The following is an 11,970-nucleotide window of genomic DNA, read 5'->3' as shown; positions in this document are numbered from 1 at the left end:
AGGTGGTGCGCCCCGGGCCGGCCTGGGCGCGCGCACACGCCCCCCGGGCTGGGCTGGGCTAGACTGGGCAGGAGGCGGTGCGCGCCCTCCGGCCGGCCCCCGGCTCAGCGCGAGAAGCCGAAGGAGGGGGCGGAGGAAAAGTTCCCGTGACGTCAGGGTCCCGGGAAGTGGGCGGCGGGGCGGGGCCGCGGAGGGAGAAGCGACCGCTGATTGGTGCGCGCGCCTCATTCACAGCAAGCACAATGGGCTGCGGTCGCGAGGCGGGAGCGCGCACCACGGTCCTCAGCACCCGCTGCTCGCTGCAGCGCCGCGGCGACCCCGTTGGCCCTGGGATCCCCTCACCGCCCAGCGCCTGGGGAGCCCCGGTTGGAGCCGTGGGCGCAGCCGAGGCCCGGCTGCAGCCGGAGGAAGTGGGGGATAGGGAGGTGATGAATTCCAGAATCAATCATTCACCCCCACGCGGTAGTTCCGGGGAAGACCTGTGCGTGGTAGTGGATGTGGCTTTTTTTTCCCCCTTTTCCTGCTCCCTCCCAGCTCTAATCCCCAGCGTCTGTTCGCTTCCACAAATAGAACCTTCTGTTGGATGAAAGAAAAGCAAACACTGGGCCTTCTGCGCTGCCTCCACCTCCACGCCCCCCCCAATCCCCCGCGCCTGCCGCCCGCCCGGATTGCACGGAAATAGCTTCTCCTGGCTCCCGGGCCGCCCCTTCGCGGTGACTCGCAGAAAGAGCTTCCTGAGCCAGGGCCGGTGGGAAACAAAGGATGTGGGGAGCAGGCGGAAGGGGCCCACGTGGCTGCCACCGGATTCCTGCTCCCTCTCCAGCCTCCACACGCGCTGCTGGGTCTAGGTCCTGAGTGCCAGCCCGGGTAGGTGGGTAGGCTTATAGAAGTCCTTCTGGCCACTGCCAGGGATACCGCCTGCAGCCGGGCAGCCCCGCCAGGTGGTGTGCGTGCATTCATGCTGCGTGATTTGGGTGAGCATGAAAGTTGTGCATGAAACAACTTGGAATCTGTCGTTTTTCTTTCTTTAGAGAACCAGGTCAGTCCGGAGTCCCTGGACACCCAACAATATAACTTATCAGAGAGCTCTTCCTCGCACTTCTGCTAAATACTTAATTTTCTAAAACCAGATCGAGCCCCAAGAATAAATCAATTTCCTGATTAATTCTCCATTCATTCAACAAATACTAATTAAGCATCTACTAAAAGCTAAACGCTGGGAATCAGAAGATGAAAATTAAAATAATAGGGCTGGGTGTGGTGGCTCACGCCTGTAATCCAAGCACTTTGGATCTCCCGCCAAGGCGGGCGGATCACCTGAGGTCGGGAGTTCAAGACCAGCCTGACCAACATGGTGAAACCCCGTCTTTAAAAAAAAAAAAAAGAACCGGGCGCGGTGGCTCAAGCCTGTAATCCCAGCACTTTGGGAGGCCAAGGCGGGTGGATCACGAGGTCAAGAGATCGAGACCATCCTGGTCAACATGGTGAAACCCCGTCTCTACTAAAAATACAAAAAATTAGCTGGGCATGGTGGCGTGTGCCTGTAGTCCCAGCTGCTCAGGAGGCTGAGGCAGGAGAATTGCCTGAACCCAGGAGGCGGAGGTTGCGGTGAGCCGAGATCGCGCCATTGCACTCCAGCCTGGGTAACAAGAGCCAAACTCCGTCTCAAAAAAAAAAAAAAAAAAAAAAAGAAAGAAAGAAAATTAAAATAATAATAGCCAATATGAATCAAGGCCTACAATGTGTGGGGACACTATTCTTAGCACTTTACATATATTACCTCAGTTTTCCAACCACACCATGGGGTTATTTTTGCCCTATTTCACAGGGAAGAAACTGAAGGCTTAGGAAGATGAAGTCACTCTAGACAAGGTGACTCCTGTCTGTAATCCCAGCACTTCAGGAGGCGGATGTGGGTGGATCACCTGAGGTCAGGAGTTTGAGACCAGCCTGGCCAACATGGTGAAACCCTGTCTCTACTAAAAGTACAAAAATTAGCTGGGTGTGGTGGGGCACACCTGTAATCCCAGCTGCTGGGGAGGCTGAGGTGGGAGTCACTTGAAGCCAGGAGGCGGAGGTTGCAGTGAACCAAGATAATGCCAATGCAATCCAGCCTTCAGGACAGAGCAATACTCAGTCACCAAAAAAAAAAAAAAAAAAAAAAGGAAAGATGAAGTTGCTTGCTGCAGTTAAATAGCTCATAAGGGATGGTGCAGCCAAGCTCCTAAACACTTATGGCGACTGGAAGGAGAGATTACAATTTGTAGGGGAAAACAGGAGTTAGGGAGGACTCCCTTTGGAAGGCATTTGACCTGGGAGAGGTGCAGGACTGTGAGGGAGATGCTCAAGGGAGACTGTGAGTGGTGGAAGGCCAGCCTAGCCAGGCAAGGGCTGTGAGGAAGGGCAGGGCTGGCAGGCTAGGGGAACTGCAAGGGCGGTGGGAGCTGAGCCTGTAGAGATCGCCTGGAACAATGTTGGGAAGGGCTTGAAGGCCATGTTGCACTTGGTCCTGTGGCCAGAAGAGAGCCCGCCTAAGGGTGGGTGGGTTGGTTGGTTGGTTGATTGGGTTTCAGAGTCTCCCTCTGTTGCCTAGGCTGGAGTGCAGTGGCCTGATCTCGGCTCACTGCAACCTCTGCCTCCCAGGTTCAAGTGATTCTCCTGCCTCAGCCTCCCAAGTAGCTGGGATTACAGGCACCCGGCACCCCGCGCCTGGCTAACCTTGTTGGCCAAGTTGGTCTCGAACTCCTAACTTTAAGTGAAATACCAACCTCGGCCTCCCAAAGTGCTAGGATTACAGGCTTGAGCCACCACGCCCGATCCCACTTAAGGTTTTTTTGTCTTCTAAGATAATTCCGTGCCAGAATTTAAGATCCACTGAGCTGCCAGTTCTTGAATGGCAACGTCAGCATGGCCCTGGAGCATCTTCCTCCCAGACGTGTGCCTCCTTCTCTGTCTCTTCTGAGAGAAAGGCATGCCACCATCCACCCAGCCCCACCCACCCAGGGGCCAGAATCATAGGCACTGATCGCAGGTTCCCCTTCAATCTGGCTTTTTCCTCTCTTCCATAGTCCACCCTAGACCTACGAGGTCTCAGTGCTGCGCCCTACCCCGCGCTGTTCAGCTCCCTGGGGCTGGCCCTTGCTAGATCTGCTTCTCAGGCTCTCTTGCCTATTGGCCTCCAGCGCAGTTTTCCCAGTAGGAGGCCCTGGAGGGAGATTGGAAGGCGGGAGGAAGGAGAGAATGCCCCACTACTCTTTGCTGGGAGCAGCCGGCCACACCTCCTCTGGGGCTCAGGGAGGCAGCCCCTCTACGTGGCCGCCAGATCCCGCAGCCCAACTGAAAAAGGCATCTCCCTGGCTGCTGCGAGTGCTTATCAGGAGCTGCTTTGGAAATGGCCTTGACTGAGAAGAGCCACCTTGCTGGAGTTCACACTCCCTTCCCAAGGGGTCCACATCTAGTGACCGCTGATCATGGGAGAATAAAGTTCCCCTTGTCCCAACTTGGGCTACCTCTCAAAGGCATCCCAGCTTCAGAGCTCCCAGACTGGGTCAACGGAGGCCTTCCTAAAATTGCATCACAGGCCAGCATTTTCCTCTGCCCAATCCTGTTCCTTCCTCCCCTTCTTCCCATGGTATCCCCTAATAAACCTCCCGCAGGCTGGCCTGCATCTCAGAGTCAGCTTCCTAGGGAGCTCAACCCATGGCACCCCCTCTTCATGGTCCAAGCTCACTCCAGGGACTCTGGCTTCTGGGAGCAGGTGAAACCACTTTTGTCCCTCCAGCCGTGGGGTGGCAGCGGCTTCCAGATACTGCTAGCCTCTGGGTGGCCCCCAGCACCATGTTTTGTTCCGTTTTGTTTCTGCCCTTTCTATACCTTTGTAACTCGTTCTCCACAGAAATTCTTTTTTCTTTTTTTTTTTTTTTTGAGACAGAGTCTGGCTCTGTCACCCAGGCTGGAGTGCAGCGGCACAGTATCAGCTCACCACAACCTCCGCCTCCCAGGTTCAAGCAATTCTCCTGCCTCACCCTCCCGACTAGCTGGGACTGCAGGTGTGCACTACCATGCCTGGCTAATTTTTGCATTTTTAGTAGAGACGGGGTTTCACCATGTTGGCCAGGCTGGTCTCGAACTCCTGACCTCGTGATCTCCCTGCTTAGGCCTCCCAAAGTGCTGAGATTACAGGTGTGAGCCATCACACCCGGCCCACATAAATTCTTTCTACTAAAATTCCTGGCCTGAGTTCCATTTTCCTGCCCAGACCCTGTGTAATAGAAACCCTATCCCTTTCCCACATGCAGACCTCTATAGTCCTAGTTCACAACCTTCCCCTGCATTCCTGCAGTAAGCTCCTAACGGAGCCACTCATTCATCCCTTCAACAAACATTGAGCCCCTACTCTGTGCCAGCACCTACTAAGCTCTGGAGACACAGTGACACACATAATACAGTATGTCCTGTATCCCCTTGATCCATTCCCACACAGCTGTCAGTCATTTTCCTAAAATCTGAATGTGATCATATAAGGCACTCACCTAAAACCTTGCAGGGAACCCCACCCCTTGATAAAATACAAACACCGAGGTACGGAAAACTAGGCCCTCTTCCAGGCCCCACTTCCATTCTTGCCTCCTCCCCTCTGTCCTACCCATGCCAGCTCCTGGCAGCGCCCCAAAACTCATCTATCTGCCAATTTACACCTCCGGCTCCAGCCTGTGCTGGTCCCTCCCACTGGAATTCCCATTCTTCCTTTTCCAAGAAAAGGAACTCTTACTCATCCTTCAAAACACCATCTGGATTTCCCCAGCACCTGCAGTCAGATCTCAGTGTCCTACCGAATGCTGTCGAGTCCTCTGTCCAACCAATCCCACAACCTTTCCACGCAACTGTGGTCCCAGAGGGCAGGGGTTGTGTCTTGTTCATCCATGTTCATCCAGCCCGTAGCCCAGTGTCCATTATCAAAAAGGGACTAAGACCAAGCACAGTGGCTCGCGCCTATAATCCCAGCACTCTGGAAAGACTGGCCAGGTGAATCACTTGAGGTTGGGAGTTCGAGACCAGTCTGGCCAACATGGTGAACCCCCTCTCTACTAAAAATACAAAAATTAGGCGGAGGTGGCGGCAGGTGCCTGTAGTCCCAGCTACTCTGGAGGCTGAGGCACGAGAATCAATTGAGCCTGGGAGGGGAGGTTGTGGTAAGCCAAGATTGCACCACTGCACTCCAGCCTGGGCGACAGAGCGAGACTCCATCTCCCAAAAAAAAAAAAGAGGGGGCTTAGTAAGTGTTAACAGAAGAAATGCACTCCAGAGCAAAGGGTCACCCACAGGAAGAGCCTGAGATGACAGATGGAGAGGGAAAACTGGCCTTCCAACAGAGATGGGGGCTGGAGAGTAGGAGTCGGATTTCAGAGTTCGACGTCTGGCCCTGGAGAGGTAATAGGAGGTGGAGTGTAGGGGCTTAAGCTTGGGGGGCTCCCAGCCTGCATGCAGGGAAGGTGAACATGGACCTTTGGCAAGGCCTGAGATCAGGCAGGCCGAGGCATAAGTCAGCTAAAATGTTCTTGATTTCTTTGCAGAGGGTTTCACTAATGACAAAATCTGGACTGAACTTCCCTTGGACTTTTCACATACTCACTTGAGGAAGCCAATGGCTGTTTATGAGCCTCGGTTGTGTCACTGGTGAAATGGGCATAATCAAGGCCTAGTTTTCCTCTCCTACACAGTTTTGTTTCATTGTGGAGGTGGGGTTTCACCATGTTGCCCAGGCTGGTCTCAAACTTCTGGGCTCAACCAGTCCTCCCACCTCAGCCTCCTAAAGTACTGGGATTACAGGTGTGAGCCACTGAGCCTGGCCTCCACCCCTGTTACAGGCAAGTGGCTCACGCCTGTAATCCCAGCACTTTGGGAAACGGAGGCAGGCAGATCACGAGGTCAAGAGATCGAGGCCACCCTGGCCAACATGGTGAAACCTTGTCTCTACTAAAAATACAAGTATTAGCCAGATGTGGTGGCATGTGCCAGTAGTCCCAGCTACTTGGGAGGTGAGCCAGGAGAATGACCTGGGAGTGTAAATTAGTTCAACCATTGTGGAAGACAGTGTGGTGATTCCTCAAGGATCTAGAACTAGAAATACCATTTGACCCGGCATTCCCATTACTGGGTATATACCCAAAGGATTATCAATCATTCTACTATAAAGACATGCACACATATGTTTATTACAGCCCTGTTCACAATAGCAAAGATTTGGAACCAACCCAAAAGCCCATCAATGATAGATTGGATAAAGAAAATGTGGCACATATATACCATGGAATACTATGCAGCCATAAAAAAGAATGGGTTCATGTCCTTCGCAAGGGCATGGATGAAGCTAGAAACTATCATTTTCAGCAAACTAACACAGGAACAGAAAACCAAACATTGCATGTTCTTGCTCATAAGTGGGTGTTGAACAATGAGAACACACGGACACAGGGAGGGGAGCATCACACACTGGGGTCTGTTGGGTGTCGAGGGCTAGGGGAGGGAGAGCAGGGGGTGGGGGAATAGGGGAGGGATAGCATTAGGAGAAACATCTAATGTAGATGACGGGGTGAATGCAGCAAACCACCATGCCACGTGTATACCTATGTAACAAATCTGCACATTCTGCACATGTAGCCCAAAACTTAAAGTATAATTAAAAAAAAAGTTTAACAAAAAAAAAAGAAAGGAAAATTCAAATCAACAAATAAGAATATCTAAATAAATAGAATGGCAATGAGGAAGTCATTCTTCCCATATTAAAGGGTCTCTACCAAGGGATGACATTCACAAGCTCCTCTGGTACATTTAAGATGAGGCTTGAAAGCCGGAATCATCAGTGACCGTACATGCGTGTGTGTCCTGCGTAGCCTCAGCACACTGTTCAGTACATATCCAACTGCGAGAAAATTGATTTACCTCTGACTTTTCAGGAGCTCACATATTACGTAGCATGGGGAAACCTGTATTGATTTTTTGGGCAAGGTTAGGCCGCTGACCTCTGGCTTGATTCATTTTCATTCATGCCAAGGTAGGTGCATGGCAGCAACATTAGGAAGGCTCTGAGTGTTCTACCCATTCTAAAGCAGAAATCCTCAAAGACCAGGGTCCCCGGTTTCCATCTCCCTGTCTCATGGCACATGAGGCTTTGCAGCCGCACACAGAGGGTATGCGTCCAGTGCGTTATGCTTCCGACCCTACATGCTAAAAAAAAATGAATTAAAAAGTTTGAGGGCCAGGCACAGTGGCTCATTCCTATAATCCCAGCACTTTGGGAGGCTGAGTCGGGCAGATCACTTGAGGACAGGAGTTCGAGACCAGCCTGGACAATATGGCGAAACCCCATCTCAATTAAAAATACAAAAACAGCCAGGTATAGTGGCGCTAACCTGTAGTCCCAGCTACCCTGGAGGCAGAGGCAGGAGAACTGCTTGAACCCAAGAGGCAGAGGTTGCATTGAGCCGAGATAGCACCACTGCACTCCAGCCTGGGTGACAGAGTGAGACTCTATCTCAAGGAAAAAAAAAATAGACCTGGGTGTGAGACCTGATGTGCTGTTAGCTCACAGCAGGTCACTTCTCTTCTTCTGTACTCTTTTTTTTTTTTTCTGAGACAAAGTTTCTCTCTGTCGCCCAGGCTAAAGTGCAGTGGTGCGATCTCAGCTCACTGCAACCCCCACCTCCCTGGCTCAAGCGATTCTAGCGCCTCAGCCTCCCAAGCAGCTGGGATTACAGGCACCTGCCACCAACCCTGGCTAATTTTTGTATTTTTAGTAGAGCTGGGGTTTCACCATGTTGGCCAGGCTAGTCTCAAACGCCTGGCCTAAAGTGATCAGCCCACCTCGGCCTCCCAAAGCGCTAGGATTACAGGTGTGAGCCATGGAGCCTGGCCGCTTTTTTCCTTTTTTTGAATGAAGATGTTGAACTGGTGATATTCACACTGAGTTCCCTGCAACCCTCAAGTTATCATGGTGGCATCTGGGGAGAGAGCAGGAAGCTAATGTGGGACTCTGAGCTACCCATCCCAGCCTTAATCAAATGTTCTAGATCATGCTTCTTCTGTAAGATCTTGTAAGAGAAAAGGCTTCCACTGCTCTTGAATAAAAAAATGAAAACCACTGACCTTGGTGGGTTCGGTGATCTCTGAGGTCCCATTCATCTCTGACACTAATTCTCTTATTTAATGTCAGAAACAAAGAAGCAGGAGCTCGCAGGCCAAACCCAGTCTTCAGCCATGTTTGTTAGCCCATCTCAGTGTTGGTGATTCTTTGGGATGTGAGGCGTGCACTGTCCAGTTCACCACAGTCCCCACCACTCCTTACTGTCTAATATCCGCCACCTCGAATTTAGGTTAGCAGCCTAGACCCTGGCAACCTTTGAGTTTACTCCTCAGAAATGCTCCCCTGGGAGCCTGTCTTCCCAGGAGACCCTCCAGATAGCAGAAAAGGGGCCCAGAACCTGGAAACAAATGTCCCCCAACCTACAGAGATGACAAAAGGGGAGAGGGACGTTTAAGGAATAAGGGATACCTCCTTTCCTCCTATCTGCCCCACACAGAATACCCCTGCAATCATTTTATTTTTTCATTATTGATTTATTTATTGAGACAGGGTCTTGCTCTGTTGCCCAGGCTGGAGTGCAGTGTCACAATCTCAGCTCACTGCAACCTCCGCCTCCCAGGTTCAAGGGATTCCATTTCAGCCTCCCAAGTAACTAGAACTACAGGTGCGTGCCACCACACCTGGCTAATTTTTTGTATTTTTAGTAGAAACAGGATTTCACCACGTTGGCCAGGCTGGTCTCAAACTCCTGACCTCAAGTGATCCTCTTCCTCAGACTCCCAAAGTGCTGGGATTACAGGCATGAGCCATCATGCCCGGCCCCCCGTGACAGTTTAAAAAATGCAATTGCAAATTCTTTGCCACTTTTCCCATCAAAAGGCGGAGTCTTTTGAATCTGGGTGGGCTTATGACTATGACTGCCTTGACCAATGTCACAATGAAAATGATACTCTGAGGCCAGACTCAGTGGCACAGGCCTCTAATACCAGCACTTTTGGAGGCCGAGGTGGGCGGATCACCAGGTCAGGAATTCAAGACCAGCCTGACCAATATGGCGAAACCCAGTCTCTACTAAAAAAAAAATAAAAGAACAATATAAAAATTAGCTGGGTGTGGTGGTGCATGCCTATAGTCCCAGCTGCTTGGGAGGCTGAGGCAGGAGAATGGCTTGAACTCGGGTGGCGGAGGAAGCAGTGAGCTGAGATCATGCCACTGCACTCCAGCCTGGACAACAGAGTGAAACTCCATCTCAAAAAAAAAAAAAAAAAAAGAAAGAAAAGAAAAAGAAAGTGAGACTTTCCAGGTTGAGTCATAAAAGCCCATGCGGCCTCTGCCTGGTTCCACTGGACACTTGCTGTTGCAGCCTTGAGCAGCCAGGTAAGAATCCCCTCTACCCTGAGGACACGGCGCATAGAGGCCACAGGGAGCCCCTCCAGAAGACAGACTCAGCTGAGCCCGTCCTGCAGCTGTCCCAGCCCAGGCACCACACAGGTGGGTGAGGAAGCCTAGGAGCAAATGATATCACAGAGCAGACAAGCGCCATCTCACCCCAACCCTGCCTCCTCACCCCTTGTTCTGTGTGGCCTGACCCACGGAACAGCGTTATGGCCCAAGTTTAGGAGTCGTTTGTAACACAGCCATAGACAACCAGAACAACACTCTGGACCTCTTCCAGGTAAGTCAGGAAGTCTGACAGGCAGAGCCTCCTCAGCCCGTAGCACACCTTTCAGTCCTGGCTAGAAAAGGGTGCCCCACCCTCTGGATGGGTTGCAGCAGGGTACAGGTAGCCCCCAGAGCAGGGCAGAGGGCTTGGCCAGCAAAGAGCAGGCTGGATTTCAGCCCTGTACAGCCATATGCAAGGGGGCCCTAGAGATGCCCTCTCCTGTCCTGCCAGGATCAGTGTGAACTGAGCTGAAAGGAAGACAGCCATTTTGTAAACACTCATACAATTGCCCTGCAATCACAGTGAGCATCTCCCAAGACTCAGAAAGGTCCCTGTGCTCAGATTTTACAAGCCGTCCCACACCAGTGAGTCATCTTGGCACATAAAGCACTTATCAGCCAGGCTTGGTGGCTCACGCCTGTAATCCCAGCACTTTGGGAGGCCAAGGTGGGTGGATCATGTGAGGTTGGGAGTTCAAGACCAGCCTGACCAATATGATGAAACCCCGTCTCTACTAAAAATACAAAAATTAGCCAGGCATGGTGGCAGAAGCTTGTAATCCCAGCTACCTGGGAGGCTGAGGCAGGAGAATCGCTTGAATCCAGGAGATGTAAGTTTCAGTGAGCCAAGTGGTGCCTTTGCACTCTAGCCTGGGCAGCAGGAGCGAAACTTCGCCTCAAACAAAGAAAAAAAAGCACTCATCAAAAATGTATACATGCACACACGTATATCCACAAATTGCATTTTCCTTTTTCTTATTAAAGAAAAAAGTCCCCACCCTACCATGATCTGATCTGAGGTCTACAGGCTATTTTGAAGTAATTCATCTTGCCCCTTCCAACACATTATTTTCTCTCATTCAGCCCGCCAAGACCATCTGCCTTCATTCTTAAATGAAGCCAGCCCAAGCAAAGGACCATTTGGACTCTAGGCTGGTGGCTCATCTGCAATATTCGTGAGGGCTGCAGACCATGAATGAAAGATAAAGTAGGCAGGGCGTGGTGGCTCATGCCTGTAATCCCAGCACTTTGGGAGGCCGAGGCGGGCGGATCACCTGAGGTCAGGAGTTTGAGACCAGCCTAACCAACATGGAGAAACCCTGTCCTTACTGAAAATACAAAATTAGCCCGGCATGGTGGCGCATGCCTGTCATCCCAGCTACTTGGGAGGCTGAGGCAGGAGAATTGAACTGGGAGGCGGAGGGTGTGGTGAGCAGAAATGGAACCATTGCACTCCAGCCTGGGCAACAAAAGCAAAATTCTGTCTCAAAAAAAAAAAATGGGAAAGGAAAAGAAAAGATAAAATGGGCCAGGGGCAAATCATACCAGGTCACCATCATACCAGGTCACCAAGCATCTGAGTCATGGAAGTCTTTTGTCCTCTGGGCTGAGTAATGGCTGCTAGGGCCTCAGAAGCCACAGCTGTTAAGATACCATGACTGTGTTCATAGACGCTAAACCTCACTTTATGCAAACCGGGTAGACAACAATCTGACTTTCTGTGAGGGATTGCAGAGGGACAATTTTCCACAGCGCCTGTGGGTTTAGACAACCTCCTGCCTTGGGAGGATGTGTGGTCATGGATTATTTGTCTTTGTTGAGGAAAGAAACCCACCAATGCTGAGCACTGACCTAATGTCCCTTGCTGTACTTGGTATACATTATCTCATTCATCCTCGAAACAGCCTTCAAGTGGTTATTATTATCTCCGTTTCCCATCTGAGGAAAGGGAGGCTCAGAGAGGCTAAGTCACTTTCCCAAGGTCACACAGCTAAAAAGACTGGGGGGTCAGTGGGCCAGACACAGTGGCTCATACCTGTAATCCCTGCACTTCGGGAGACTGAGGTGGGACCATCACTTGAGTTCAGGAGTTCAAGACCAACCTGGACAACATAGTGAGACCCCTCCATCGCTACAAAAAATTTAAAAATTAGCAGGGCATGGTGGCACACACCTGTAGTCTCAGCTACTCAGGAGGCTGGGGTGGGAGTATCATTTGAGCCTGGGAAGTTGAGGATGCAGTGAACCATGAACCATGATCATGCCCCTGCACTCCAGCCTGGGCAACATCGAGACCCTGTTTCAATCAATCAATCAATCAATAAAAATAAAAGACTGGGAGTCAGGATTCAAGCAAACCCCCGGTTGGCCCACAGCAAGACACTTGTAGTTCCCTCTCCTCTCTCTCCACTTCCTTCCCAGGCTTTTTTTTTTGAGACGGAGTT

This window comes from Sapajus apella, unplaced genomic scaffold (genome assembly GCF_009761245.1).
Source record: "Sapajus apella isolate SASKATOON/1434 unplaced genomic scaffold, GSC_monkey_1.0 scaffold3, whole genome shotgun sequence".
In the NCBI taxonomy this organism is placed as follows: domain Eukaryota; kingdom Metazoa; phylum Chordata; class Mammalia; order Primates; family Cebidae; genus Sapajus; species Sapajus apella.
This window is presented reverse-complemented; position numbering follows the sequence as displayed.